The sequence below is a fragment of the Dama dama genome, chromosome 18 (assembly GCF_033118175.1).
Source record: "Dama dama isolate Ldn47 chromosome 18, ASM3311817v1, whole genome shotgun sequence".
In the NCBI taxonomy this organism is placed as follows: domain Eukaryota; kingdom Metazoa; phylum Chordata; class Mammalia; order Artiodactyla; family Cervidae; genus Dama; species Dama dama.
This window is the reverse complement of record NC_083698.1, coordinates 58,770,559-58,784,143: the sequence shown is the minus strand read 5'-3', so window position 1 is coordinate 58,784,143 and position 13,585 is coordinate 58,770,559. Positions and strand designations below refer to the sequence as shown.

The 13,585-nt window shown below is 41.1% G+C and overlaps 1 non-coding gene across 1 annotated transcript; it reads left to right on the top strand.

The window, feature by feature from the left end:
• Positions 1 to 4,068: 4,068 nt before the first annotated feature.
• On the top strand, positions 4,069 to 4,175 carry LOC133073134 (U6 spliceosomal RNA). The gene has a single exon (XR_009696844.1). It is a non-coding gene; the product is annotated as a U6 spliceosomal RNA (small nuclear RNA).
• Positions 4,176 to 13,585: the final 9,410 nt, after the last annotated feature.

Genomic DNA, 13,585 nt, shown 5'->3' with positions numbered 1-13,585 from the left:
CTGATCAGGCAATTGATGTAATTGTTCTGAGCAAGGAGCAGCAATCTCCGGGGCCTATGAGTAAATGAGTGAAGCAAAAGGAAGTAACACCATAAGGGAACTACCATGATTAACTGTACAGTCTAAACAGGGAAGGTTATGTATAGGTTATCAGGCTTTTCATTTTTTCAAATAAGCCTGAGATTTGGATGTATTTGTGAAATCTCCCAATTTTAAATGTGTTGCCACTTGTAGGACACATGTTTTCCAGGGTTTTTTTGTTTGTTTTTGTTTTTGTTTACTTTTTATCTAGTTTATCATTTTAATATCAGTTAAAACTTTTTGAGTTAAATCACCTGCACTTTTCACCTTTAAACTTTTTCTGTTATTTTCAAACTTAAAGATTATTCCTCCACAAAAGACCTGATAAATAGTTAACTCAAATTTTCAACTTTTTCTAATATAGGAAGTCCCTAACATACAAATGAGTTCCATTCCAAGGGCATATTCATAAATCCAATTTGTTCATAGGTCCAACAAAGTTAACTGAGGTACCCAACTAACACAATCAGCTATATAGTTCTGTACTGTAATAGGTTTATAATACTTTTCACATAATAATACATAAAAAACCAACAAAAATAAAGTGTTTCAATCTTACAGTATAGTACCTTGAAAAGTACAGTAGTACAGTACAAAAGCTGGCACACAGGGGCTGGCATCAAGTGAATAGGCAAGAGGAGTTACTGATTGAAGAAGGGAGAGGAGATGGGAGATGGTAGAGCTGAAGGATTTTCAGCAATAGGAGATGGAGGGAAAGCTACAATCTCACTCACACCTGATATTGATGGCACAGGTTCTGGTTCCTTGCTGGATTCACTTCTATCTACCCTCTTGAGAAAACGATCCAGTGATGTCTGGGTAGTAGCTCTTTTTCTCATCGTAGATGACACTGTAGCACTGGATTGCATTCTGAGCAGCTGCTGCAACCTTCGTGTACAATTCTGTGTTTAGGTCAGGGGCCTCAAAAACTGACAGTGCCTCCTTGAATCAAGAAAATCCCTCGCCATTTCCTGCATCTTGAATCTCTTTGGTTTTTCAGTTACTTTTACTTCCGCTTGTCTCTCTTCAGCATTTCTTGGCGCTTGGCACTTCCAGTACCAGCTATAGCAAACCAGCTATATCATTGCTGCTTTTATGTTGCTTTCGGCCATCCTGGGCTTGAAATAAAAATACTGTTTTCTATACAGTAGAACACACAAAATCCACCTGTAGACGATGCTTGCATGTGACAGTGTGCACCAGACAGGTGAATTAACTTTCATGATTGAACATGCGAACACACATTCGCATTTTTGAATGTTTGCAACTTGAAGGTTTGTATGTAGGGAACTTACTATATTTGAAAATAAATCCACTTTGGATTTATTTTGGTTCATAATAAAAAGGATGATCTAAATAGTACTCTGCTCTAGGATGCTAATCAATTATTCCACACATTTTTTTGTAATCTTGGTCCTTTTTCCAAATTAATTTATAATGCATATCTTATCAAACATTTAAATATGAAAGACTATTTCTGTGTTATTTCTTCCATTGATGTATCTGTTGTTGAATCAGTGCCATAAAGTTTAAATTATTGTAACTTTACAGTGTGATTTACTAGCAGGAAGAGCTAAGTGGCATTTCCGCCTGCTGCTGTATTCACCTTTCTCAAAATCATCTTTCATATTTTTGGTTTATGTCATATGAGATTTTGAATTATTTTTGTCATGTTTCCTGCAAAACATCCTGTATATATTTTATTGGAATTGCGTCTTGCCAATCTATTAATGGGAAAGGATGAAATATTCATGATACTTGATTCCTCATTTAAGAATATAGTATGTCTTGCCATTTATCTGTCATCTTTTTTATCCTTTATATCCTTTTGTAATTCTGTTTATAGAGACTGAGTCTAAACAAATGTAGATTCAAATAATGATGTAAGTAAAACTATATGTATCTGAAGGACTGAAAGCTTAGACAGTGTGAGTGACTCTGCCCATCTTTCACTCACTGAGCACATTCTGGAGAGGAATGGGGGATCAGCCCCAGCTTCTGGCACTTTTCATGGTGTCAGCATCTCAAGGTGTTACACTAGGTTGTATAGGTTGTTTGACTATATAAGATTTTAGCTAAGAGTTCAGCCTGTGATCTAACTCCTGAGTAAAAGGTGCTTCCACTCTAGTTCACAAGCACCTGTTGTTAAGCTTACTAGACAGTTTATATTTCTTTTATTTATTATGTAGTTTATATTTCCTTTTGTACTGTGAGATCTTTTCTTACAATAGTGTCTTTCTCAGTAATTTTTACCTTCTGTTACAAAAAATTCATTGTTCTTTACATAGAATTTGTAAATTCAGGTATCAATAGGAAGAAAATTAAAAGCTTTAGTAGAAAGAGAGAATACAAGGAAGCTCCCAGTTCTCAGTCCCCTACAGAAACATTAAAAAATAATAATAATAATAGCTAGTGACTGGCTAAAGGGGTTCTGGAAAATAGCCAAAGGTTGACAGCAACCAAACAAATCTCCAGTCAAGAAAAGGTATATTCAAAATGGTAGAAAATTTTGTGATATTTTTATTCACCTTTGTTCCATCCCCTCCCTAATTGGGAGCAGACTTGGTCTACAGCTCCCAAATCTCTCCCTTGAAACAGAGAGAGCAGCACAGACTTTATTTGCAATGTTATAACTTGTCTGGGAGCAGCCTGAAGGATTGATCTCTCTTCTGCCTAACTTGCTATTGCTGTTTAGTCGCTAAGTTGTATCCAACTTTTTGTGACCCCATGAACTGCAGCACAGCAGGCTTCCTGGTCCTTCACTATCTCCTGGAGTTTGCACAAACTCATGTCCATTGAGTTAGTGATGTTTTCTAACCATCTCATCCTCTGCCACTCCATTCTCATCTTACCCTCAACCTTTCCCAGCATCGGGGTCTTTTCCAATGAATTGGCTCTTTGCATCAAGAGGCCAAACTATTGGAGCTTCAGCTTCAACATCAGTCTTTCTAATGAATATTCAGGGTTGATTTCCTTTAGGATTGACTAGTTTGATCGCTTCACTGTCCAAGGGACTCTCAAGAGTCCCAGCACCACAATTTGAAATTCTTCAGCACTCAGCCTTCTTTATGGTCCAGCTCTCACATCCATACATGACTACTGAAAAAGCCATAGCTTTGACTAAACAGACCTTCGGCGGCAAAGTGATGTCTCTGCTTTTTAATATGTTGTCTAGCTTTGTTACAGCTTTTCTTCCAAGGAGCAAGCCTAACCTGTAGCTTGTGGTGAATGGTGGCATGACTTACTCTCAGGCTGGGGAAAAAGGCAAAAAGCAGCAAGTATAGCTCATAAAATCTGCAGGCACCCGAGACAAGAGATATAAATGGAGGTAAGCAATAAAACACCTAAAGTGCTGAAGAGACACTGAGGTGAAACTCTTTGGGAAATTAAGACCTCCAAAAATATTCAGTTCCTTTTATGTTCAGGAGGATTGAAAAAGCCACACATAGTTTCATGCAGGACATGTGTTTAGAAATGATTTGCAAAAAAATCTTAAACTTCTACCTTGGGTTGATTTCAAGACTCAAAGTATATCCATCTATTAAGGAGAGGCATGCCCAAGCATAGAATCTATCTGCAAAGACTGAGAGAGGTGACTATTATCAAAATGTGCAACTCCATGATAAAATAAAATAATAAAATGAAGTATACAAAGAAACATAAAAACATGGCCCATTCAAAGAACAAAAAAGATCTCTAGAAACAATCCCTGAGGAAATACAGACTTCAGATTTACTAGAAAAAGACTTTTAAAAAATTGTGTTTAAGTGAGAAAGCTAAAGGAAAACGTGAAGAGTCAAAGGAAATCAGAAAAGTGATGCATGATTAAAATGAGAATTTTAACAATGAAGTCAACAGCAGAAGGAAAACTGGAAGATTCACAAATGTATGGAAATGTAAAATACTAAACAACCAATGGGTCAAAGAAAACATTACAAGAAAAATTGGAAAATAGCTTGAGATAATGAAAATTAAAACAGACAAAGGGTGCTCACTTTGGCAGCACATATACTAAAATTGGAACGATACAGAGAAGATTAGCATGGCCCCTGTGCAAGGATGACATGAAAATTCGTGAAGTGTTCCATATTTTTTTTTGAATCAGTTATAATGAGATGGATGAAACTGGAGCCCATTATACAGAGTGAAGTAAGCCAGAAAGATAAAGACCAATACTGTATACTAACACATATGTATGGAATTTAGAAAGATGGTAACGATAACCCTATATGCAAAATAGGAAAAGAGACACAGATGTACAGAACAGACTTTTGGACTCTGTGGGAGAAGGCGAAGGTGGGATGTTTCGAGAGAACAGCATCAAAACATGTATATTATCTACAGTGAAACAGATCACCAGCCCAGGTTGGATGCATGAGACAAGTGCTCGGGCCTGGTGCACTGGGAAGACCCAGAGGGATCGGGTGGAGAGGGAGATGGATGGGAGGGGGGATCAGGAAGGGGAATACATGTAAATCCATGGCTGATTCATGTCAATGTATGACAAAAACCACTACAATATTGTAAAGTAATTAGCCTCCAACTAATAAAAATAAATGGAAAAAAAATAAAAACAATAAAGATAAATGATAAAAAAAAAAAAGAAAGAGGATATTTGATACTTGAAAAAATAAAAATAAAATAAAACAGACAAAGGATTAATCTCAAAAATATACAAGCAACTCCTGCAGCTCAATTCCAGAAAAATAAATGACCCAATCAAAAAATGGGCCAAAGAACTAAACAGACATTTCTCCAAAGAAGACATACAGATGGCTAACAAACACATGAAAAGATGCTCAACATCACTCATTATCAGAGAAATGCAAATCAAAACCACAATGAGGTATCATTACATGCCAGTCAGGATGGCTGCCATCCAGAAGTCTACCAGCAATAAATGCTGAAGAGGGTGTGGAGAAAAGGGAACCCTCTTACACTGTTGGTGGGAATGCAAACTAGTACAGCCACTATGGAGAACAGTGTGGAGATTTCTTAAAAAACTGGAAATAGAACTGCCATATGACCCAGCAATCCCACTTCTGGGCATACACACTGAGGAAGCCAGATCTGAAAGAGACACGTGCACCCCAATGTTCATCACAGCACTGTTTATAATAGCCAGGGCATGGAAGCAACCTAGATGCCCATCAGCAGACGAATGGATAAGGAAGCTGTGGTACATATACACCATGGAATATTACTCAGCCATTAAAAAGAATCCATTTGAAACAATTCTAATGAGATGGATGAAACTGGAGCCCATTATACAGAGTGAAGTAAGCCAGAAAGATAAAGACCAATACAGTATACTAATGCATATATATGGAATTTAGAAAGATGGTAATGATAACCCTATATGCAAAACAGAAAAGGAGACACAGATGTACAGAACAGACTTTTGGACTCTGTGGGAGAAGGTGAGGGTGGGATGTTTTGAGAGAACAGCATTGAAACATGTATGTTATCAAGGGTGAAACAGATCAGCAGCCCAGGTTGGATGCATGAGACAAGTGCTCAGGGCTGGTGCACTGGGAAGACCCAGAGGGATCGGGTGGAGAGGGAGGTGGGAGGGGGGATCGGGATGGGGAATACATGTAAATCCATGGCTGATTCATGTCAATGTATGGCAAAAACCACTACAATATTGTAAAGTAATTAGCCTCCAACTAATAAAAATAAATGGGAAAAAAAATTAAAACATAGCCTACTGAAACTTATAGAATATAGCAAAAGCAGTGCTAAGAAGGAAATTTATACTTGCAACCACTTACATTAAAAATTAAGAAAGATCTCAAACCAACAGACTCACTTTACAACATAAGGAACTAAGAAAACAAGAACAAACTATCAAAATCTAACAGAAGGAAAGAAATGATAAAGATTAGAGTAGCAAGGGCTTCCCAGATGGTGCTAGTGGTGAGGAACCTGGTGCCTGCTAATGCAGGAGACATAAGAGACCATGGGTTCAATCCCTGGGTCAGGAAGATCCCCTGAAGAAGAGCATGGCAACCGACTCTAGTATTCTCACCTGGAGAATCCCATGGACAGAGGAGCCTGGAGGGCTACCATCCATAGGGTTTCAAAGAGCTAGACACAACTGAAGCGACTTAGCATGCACATATACACAGAATAACAATTTTTAAAAATTAGAGAATAGAAAAGCAATAAAGTCAACAAAACTGAAAATTGGCTCTTTGAAAAGAATAAAATTAGCTAACCATTAATTACATTAAAAAAGAGAAGAAGACTCTATTAAAATCAGAAATGAAAGACAGGGCATCATTACCAATTTTACAGAAATATAATCGTAGCAAAATATAAACAATTATATGACAACAAATTGGATAACGTAGATGAGATACAAAAATTCCTAGCAACACACAACCTACCAAGAATGAATCATGAAGAAAAGTGTTAGTAATCACACCACTCATTATTCTGATGTCTACATAACAGACAGATGAATGGATAGACAGGACCCAAAATTGTATCTTCTACACTGAACTGCTTCTTATTTTACCTCTTCAATTAGTGACATATTTTGAACATCTACTGGCACCGTTTACAATTACTGTTTAACATCTACTGTTTACCATTTACTGTCCAGAACTCTACTGTCCAACATGGTAGCCACTAACCAAATGTGGCTATTTACATCTCAATTTATATTAACTAAAATTCAACAAAATTTAAGCATTCAGTTCCGCAGTGTATTAGCTTCCTGTTGTCACTAGAACAAATTACCACAAACTTAGTGGCTTAACACTGCACAAATTTTTTATCATACAATTCTGGGGCCAGAAGTTCAACATGGGTCTCACTGGGCTAACTTAAAGGTATTAGCAGAGCCGCATTCCTTCTGGAGGCTCTAAAGGAGAATCCACTTCCTTGCCTTTTCCAGCCTGTAGAAGCTGTCTATGTTCCTTGGCTAGCAGCTCCTTCATCCATCTCCAAAATTAGCAGTTTAACACCTTCAGCTCTATCTGACTCTGACTCTTCTGCCTCCTTCTTATAAGGACCCTAGTGACTACCTTGGGCCCACCCAGATAATTCCGGATAATCTCCCATCTCAAGATCATATCTTAATCATGCCTACAAATCCCTTCTTCCATGCAATGAAAGATGGTCACAGGTTCTGGAAATTAGGACATGGACATCCTTTAGGGGCCATTTTGGGGACAGATTCTACCTGCCATACTCTCAAGTTTTCAGTAGATTGAATAGCACAGATTATAGAACATCTTTGCCATCGCAGAAATTTCTTTTGCCAATGTAGAGTTAAGAAGTTTTGACAATTACTTACCTTCTTGGTGCCTACTTTCCTCCTCTGTAGAATGTATGTGTAGAGTTGTTGAGTCAGAGAATTAACAATTGCATTGAGCTTTATGTGGTACTTGCAATGTACCAGGCACTGCTCCAAGCACTTTACATATTTTACCTTCTTTAATCTCCACAACAACCCTATGAAGTAGATGAATGATTATTTATAGATAAGGAAACTGACAACAACCCTATGAAGCAAATGAATGATTCTTTATAGATAAGGAAACTGAGACACAAGAGGTTAAGTACTTTGCACAAGATTATGCAGCAAAACATGAGGTAGCACATTGCACCATGCCATATGCTCCCCATTACAGAGACTATCACATTTAATCCAGCCAACAACCCTACAAGGTAAATCCAATTACAGTCAGGAACACTGAGACTTGGTTGAATAACTGAATAGGCTACGGAACTTGCTCAAGGTCGAACACACAGAGTATACATTGGTAGTAAGATACAAACTCATGTTCTTTCCACCTGGGGATAGGCAGAGATACTGGAATTAAGGGCAATGAACGTTCATCTCACAGAAGAAAATGAAAACTGTGCCATTGCAAGATAGAAAAGCCATCTCAGTTCCCCATGTGGGCTGCCTGCCCTACAGAGACCCTGACAGTGCAGTTGCAGCAAGCACCAAGGCCATGTGCTGTTCTGCCCACCCAAGGGGGCGCTATTAAAGGTTAGCCGTAGCTCACATTGCTGAGCTCAGGGTAGGGAGCTCAGCTCAGTCTTGTTGCCAGGATGATAAAAGACAATGGGAAGAAACCAAAGTTGGAGCGTGAAAATGATTTCAGAGTCTTTAATAAAAACTTGGGCTTTGAAATTAGGAAAGGGAAGCTCTCCATAATAGCTAAATCAAGACCCACAAATTGAATACAGGGCCAGAGTGATCGATGGAGCCCTAATTAAAGAGCAGCTTGGCTGTCTGCTGCAGGCTTCGTGTGAGGCCAGCCCTCCCTCTGGCTCTCTCAGTTCTCCCCCGTGACTCCCTCCCCCAGCATTCATGTTCATGCTTTCACTGTGATGGATGGCTCAAGCAAGCCTGGAAAGAAAGCTCTGCATTGAAGCAGAGCTTGGGCAGTCCACAGAGCAAAACCTCCATTTGCCTCATAAAGGAAGAGCAATAATGTATTTTCTCATGCAGAAAGCATTTATGTGGCACCCGTTCTGTGACAAGCATCTGCTGAGCCCTTCCTGGCCCTCCCTTCCTAACTTACCCCAGTCTTTCTCTGTGCTTCTCCTACCCATCCAGAGCTCTGGCCATGAGTTCTTCCAGGCACATGCTTCCCCTTCTACCTGCAGTGTCCTCCCCTACCCTGTTTGTCTGGAAAACTCCTACCTAGACTTCAAAACCTCAGCTGCATCTTTCTGGTTTTATATTGATGTTGTATTATACTGTGTCTGTCTGTCCCCACCAGACCAGGAGCTCCTTGACTCTGAGGATTGAGTCTTGTTGATCTCTGGATTCTTAGAGTTAAAAAAAGGCCTGGCAATGTGGGTACTCATTCCATACGAATTGGCAAAAGAATGGGGGATCCAGCGATAAGCTATAGTTCTAGTCTGGTAGAAGAGATATGAGGCACACACAAGTCACCATACCACACCATACCATAAGCAAAATTTGCTGAAAACACAAACGAGCTACTTCTAGAACTGTCGGATGCCAGAGGATAAGCAAATTATGTAAGCCTGGAGGACAAGCAAAGGAGGCACATGGATGAAGCCATAGAGATGGAGCAGACTTTCCACAAGCATTTTCATTTTCTGGAATTTGGTGGGATGTTAGAATCTCCATTTGCCCTCTTGTGATCACCAGAGAGGGGCAGAAAGGCAATAGGTTTGACAGGCAGGAGGTGCATATTCTTTCAGGAAGTCTGATCATGTTGGTGTCCGGAGAAGAGGAAAGTTGGGGAGAGAAGGAAGGGAAATCTTCCTTACAGGGATCCTCTTTCTTTCTTCCCAAAATATTGTTTTTTTGCCTGCCCTATCCTTTCTGTTCAGGTGAGGTGAAGTAATGTAGTGGTTAAAACCCGAATGTCAGGAAACTCAGTTCAAAGCCAGATTCTGTCACATATGGCCCTTGTCTGTATCCTATTTGGGATTCACATTCCTCATCTGGAAGCAGGATATAAATGCCTGCCTCAAAGAGATAGGAGGAATGAAATGGAGCAGACATGCCGTATCAGTCAGGGTTCAGAGCAGGAAGCAGAAACTACTCTGGCCAGAAAGACTGAAGACAGGGAATTATGTGCTGACAAGAGCTTCAAGTCTGGAGGAGTTACTCCCAGAACACACGGAAGTGGGCCCCAAATGACGCAGGCAAGAACGTAAGGCATCAGGAGCCCCACCACCAGAGTGATCAAATTCAAACACACCACCTACAGCAAGGCTGCAGGCCAACCTGTGGCCCTTCTGTACGTGAGTTCATCCGTACCAGGGTGGGCAGCCCAGGTTGAGGTTGAGCATCTCACAATGGCAGGCCTGGGGCAGAGTGCCAGTGAGGACACACAGGACCCTGGGTGAGCACTGTGGATGCAGGCCCTTCAGGTAGGGGCCGGGTGAGATAAAGGGCCACAAGCCACCCTGGTGTGTGACAAAGCTTGGCTCCAAATGGGGGAGCAGGGCATTCCTCTCACATCAACACAGAACCCAAGGAGGACCCTGGGCATGCAGCTCAAATATGGCACCTTGAGATCAGCTTTTTAAACCCAAGGACACAATCCTCTATACAAAGGCCAGTGTCCTTCAGCAGTGGCAGAGACATGGCCCCACTCTCGGTGGCCTTGTGGGCCACAGGCATCACCAGGACACAGAGGACCCGAGAAGAGGATGAACTCCCTTTGGGCAGCCCCAGGGTCAAGGCTAGATTAGGATCTTTGGAGGTCTCTGCTCTGAATGGTGGTATTATGAGGACCCTCCACCCCCACCCTGTGTAAATCAAGCTCCAGGCAATACAAAACAAATGCATCAGCATATCCAACCATGTTTGTTTTTGCACTGATGACCCATTGGATGCTTTTACTACAGTATCGAATTCTCTCCATACCCTCCCTACCCCATTAAAGTACAATTACAGCAACAATTTGTCACCCCGAGAACACACTTGTTTGCCTGGGTGGGCACTGTCCTAAGAATCAGAGAACAAACTGGGCAAGACTTTTAATGGGTCTGGAGGACCTGTATACAGCAGAGCAAAGGGACTAGGAAGATTTGGATTCAATACAATTAACAAAAATCCATAAAAACTCGCAGAGGAGAAAGGCCTGGGGAGTCCTTGGATAATATGGCATTTTAAATATTATCTCGGATGGTCCAGAGTTTCTCAGAGGCAATGTTTTCCTACATGTGAATCAAAGGAGGAGAAATTCAAGACTCCAGACTGAAGCGATCTCCTCTAATGTGGAACTTCCCCAGCTGCCCCTGCAAATCTCTTCAGAAGGAAAGCTAAAAAGATTAGGTTTTGATGGAGGCGTATAGCACAAGGACGACAGGGTACACAGAGTAATGCCAGCCTGCCTTGCTCCCAACACTTACAGCACCATTTTGTACGTTTCATTAAGGTCTGAATTCAGGGGAAAGTCTTCAGCAAGGAGCCACACACAGATAAAGACCCTCTTCCTTTTATTGATATAAAGCAGGGCAACCCCCAGAAAAGACACATAACTCACCAGCAGAAAATCTATCCTTCCTTTCTTTTGGCATTTCCCTTCTTTTCCTTCCTCCCAGCCTTCTCTGCCTTCTCCTTTTCTTTTCCTCCTCCCTTCCATTTTTTCTTCCGTAATCCATTCATTTTTTCAACAAATATTTATTATGTACCTGGAGAAGGAAATGGCAACCCACTCCAGTATTCTTGCCTGGAGTATCCCATGGACAGAGGAGCCTGGCAGGCTGCAACCCATGAGGTCACAAGAGTCAGGCACGACTTAGCGACTAAACCACCACCACCACTGTCCTACTTCTCCAAGGAGAAGACATGGCAGGGGCAGCAAGTGCAAAACTCTGAGGCAGCGGGGTTCTTGCTATGTATGAGGAGCAGAAGGGTGGCTGCTATGGCTGGAGCTAAGTGACCAAGGGAATGAGAATGAAGAAGCGGGCTGGAAGCGCTGGATCCCACAGGATCCTGTCCTCTATGGCAAGGGTTGGGATTTTATTCCATGGGTTATGAAAGCTGTGGGGTTTGTAAGTAGGAGAATTAAATGATCTGCCTTTCATTAAAAAAAAAAACAAAACAATCTACCTGTACACATGCTGACATGCTTAGGGGAAGAGTACTGCTGTCCCAGTCAGTGCAGTTCAGTCGCCCAGTCACGCCTGACTCTTTCCAACCCCATGGACTGCAGCACGCCAGGCCTCCCTGTCCATCGCCAACTCCCAGAGTTTACCCAGACTCATGTCCATTGAGTCGGTGATGCCATCCAACCATCTCATCCTCTGTTGTCCCCTTCTCCTCCTGCCCTCAGTCTTTCCCAGCATCAGGGTCTTTTCCAATGAGTCAGTTCTTTGCGTCAGGTGGCCAAAGTATTGGAGTTTCAGTTTCAGCATCAGTCCTTTCAATGAATATTCAGGACTGATTTCCTTAGGATGGACTGGTTGGATCTCCTTGCAGTCCAAGGGACTCTCAGGAATCTTCTCCAACACCACAGTTCAAAAGCATCAATTCTTCAGCACTCAGCTTTCTTTATAGTCCAACTCTCACATCCATACATGACTACTAGAAAAACAGTAGCTTTGACTAGACGGACTTAGTTGGCAAAGTAATGTCTCTGCTTTTTAATATGCTGTCTAGGTCGGTCATAACTTTTCTTCCAAAAAAGCAAGTGTCTTAATTTCCTGGCTGCAGTCACCATCTGCAGTGATTTTGAAGCCCGAAAAAATAAAGTCTCTCACTGTTTCCTCATCTATTTGCCATGAAGTGATGGGGCCGGTTGCCATGATTTTAGTTTTCTGAATGTTGAGCTTTAAGCCAACTTTTTCACTCTCCTCTTTCACTTTCATCAAGAAGCTCTTTAGTTCTTCTTTGCTTTCTGCCATAAGCGTGGTCATGTGCATATCTGAGGTTGTTGATATTTCTCCTGGCAATATTGATTCCAGCTTGTGCTTCATCCAGTCCAGTATTTCTCATGATGTACTCTGTATATAAGTTAAATAAGCAGGGTGACAATATACAGCCTTGACATATTCCTTTCCCTATTTGCAACCAGTCTGTTGTTCCATGTCCAGTTATAATTGTTGCTTCTTGACCTGCATACAGATTTCTCAAAAGGAAGGTCAGGTGGTCTGATATTCCCATCTCTTTGAAGAATTTTCCAGAGTTTGTTGTGGTCCACACAGTCAAAGGCTTTGGCAGAGTCAATAAAGCAGAAGTAGATGTTTTTCTGGAACTCTCTTGCTTTTTCAATGATCCACCGGATGTTGGCAATTTGATCTCTGGTTCCTCTGCCTTTTCTAAATCCAGCTTGAACATCTGGAAGTTTCTGGTTCACGTATTGCTGAAGACTGCCTTGGAGAATTTTGAGCATTACTTTACTAGCGTGTGAGATGAGTGCAGTTGTGTGGTAGTTTGAGCATTCTTTTGCAGTGCTGTGGCCACTGCTGAGTTTTCCAAGTTTGCTGGCATATTGAATGCAACACTTTCACAGCATCATCTTTTAGGATTTGAAATAGTTCAACTGGAATTCCATCACCTCCACTAGCTTTGCTCATAGTGGTGCTTCCTAACTGATGTCTACAACTTACTTTCAATGCATCAAAAAATAAGATAGTTTGAGGGACGGATGGAGGAATAGATCTATGAAAAAAATAAGTATGGTAAAATGTTCATGGTTGAATCTAGGGATTGACATATGGATATTCACTGTAAAACATACTCTTTTGTACATTTGATATTTTTCATAGTAAAATGTTTTTTAAAACTCACTCTGGCTGCTAGGGAAATAACCTGGAGGTAGACAAAAGAGGAAGCTGGTAGGTGATGATGGAGCCTATTGCTCGAGCCTGGCTACGGGTGATGGAACCCTAGGCCAGGGGAACACTTAAAATCAGTGAGTGGCAAGAAGTTTGTTGGAAAGGACAGTTAGCAGACACTTGGGCATCAAGGATTGAGTGGAATCAATTGTCCAATCATTGTGCACAGGATGTGGCTAGTTTCAGTTGAAATCTTGCCTCTTCTACTTGC